We start from the raw sequence: 2151 nt of genomic DNA, 5'->3' as shown, positions 1-2151 counted from the left end.
ATGTAATATTAATAATAATAATAATAATAATAATAATAATAATAATAATAATAATAATAATAATAATAATAATAATAATAATAATAATAAGTTTTTTTAACGTATTTCTTATTTCCGTTAAATACAAAAAATAAAAAAACCGTTACGAAAAATTTGTTCCAGAAAAATTTAAAACGAATTAATTTATATATAATCGAAACGACGACCGTTAAAAGAACGCGTGTTTTTTTAAAAAATCAATCGTTAATTTGTTTATAAGATAATAATAATAATAATAATAACGTTTTTTCCGTTAAATTTAAAAAAAAACCGTTACGGATAATTCGTTCGAAGAATAATTTAAAAAATTAAAAAACGAATTAATTTATATGTAATCGAAACGACGACCGTTAAACGAACGCGCGTTTTATTGTTTTTTTTTTTTTTTTAAATCCAATCGTTAATTTGTTTATAATATAATAATAATAATAATAATAATAATAATATATATAATAATAAATTATTTAAATAAAAAAAAATGGAGGCGGTAAAACAATCCCAAACCGAATTTTTATTTTTAAAAAAATTAAATTAATGTTTACGTTATTAACGGAAAAAAAATGTCATAACCGGTGCCTGAAAATAATAAAAAAATTTTTTTTTTTGGTTTGTTTTGTTGGTATTATTAAACAGGTGCGTATGTAATTGTCGCACCATGTCAAATTTATTATTATTATTATTATTATTGTTTGAATACAAGCAGGTGTTAATTACACACAAAAAAAAAAAAAAATTTTTTCACAAGGTTATTTAAATTTTTTATAAAAAAAAAAATTAATCCCGAATCACACATTAATAAATAAATAAATTTATTATTAATCGATAATAATCATATTATTGTAAATAAATAAATTTATGGGGAAAAAAATAAATAAATAAATAAAATTGTATTCGAGTTAAATAATAAATATTATTATTATTATTAATATCACTGTGTAATTTATTATTATTATTACTATTATTATTATCATTATTCGGTACGATGTCAGTCAATATATATATTTATTAAATAAATAAATTTTTTTTTTGTAAATTAAAATAATGTTGTCAATTAATATTAATAATAATAAATTATTCGAAAACGATAGGAAAACAAAATGGCGGACGGGTAAGAAAAAATTTTTCAAAATGATTATTATTATTATTATTCCTTTTTTTGTTCGTTTTTTAAGAGTATCGAAATGAATCGATGCAATTAAATGAAATTAAATTTTCCAATTTAATTACCAGATGATGATGATGAGATTTTCCAAGTAGAGTGAAATTTTCTAGAAAGTTTTCCATTCAAGCTTTTTTTTTTTGGAAAAATATCGTAAAGGGGAAAAAAACTATTTTGAATAAAAACTTTTTGTCAAGACTTTAAAACTTTACAAAACAATTCAATCAATTAATTTCAACCCTTAAAATGTATTTGATAAAAATTTTTTTTTTCCTTCTTAACTTTCGATCAATATCCCCTCACTCAACCCTCCTATCATCATCATCATTTTTTTCTCATTAATAATAATAATAATAATAATAATAATACATAAACAAAATGTCGAACGAAACGTAAATAATAATAATAAAAAATAAATTAATAAATATTTTCATTTAATTTACCGATTTTAAAAAAAAAAAACGTTTAAATAAATAAAATAAAACTTTTTTTTTATTATCTATTTATCTACCTATGTATGTATATATTTATGTAAACATAAATTTATGTATACATAAATTCGTTATTTTTTTTTTAAATAAATAAATAATTTTCCAAAATGTTATTTAAAGTTACTAGTTGTACTGACAAAAGTTTCGCATCATTTAATTTCGAACGATAACAACAACAACAACAACAACAAACATTATTTTTAATTTAATTGAATTTGTTTGAAAAAAAATATCTAACAATAATAACAACAACAACAACGACAAACGCAACCATTAAACAAAAAATTAAACAAAAAAATAATATTAATTAAAAATGATAATAAAACTAAAATTTGTTTTTTTTTTTTTTTTTTTTTTTTTTCATTTTAAAAAATTAGTTGAAAAAAAAACAAAACAATGATGATAATACTAATGATGATGATGATGATGGAAGAAAGAAGTGAAAATGATAATAATAATAAT

This window comes from Pediculus humanus, genomic scaffold (genome assembly GCF_000006295.1).
Source record: "Pediculus humanus corporis 1103172108299 genomic scaffold, whole genome shotgun sequence".
Lineage (NCBI taxonomy): Eukaryota > Metazoa > Arthropoda > Insecta > Psocodea > Pediculidae > Pediculus > Pediculus humanus.
Note: the sequence above shows the minus strand (reverse complement) of the source record.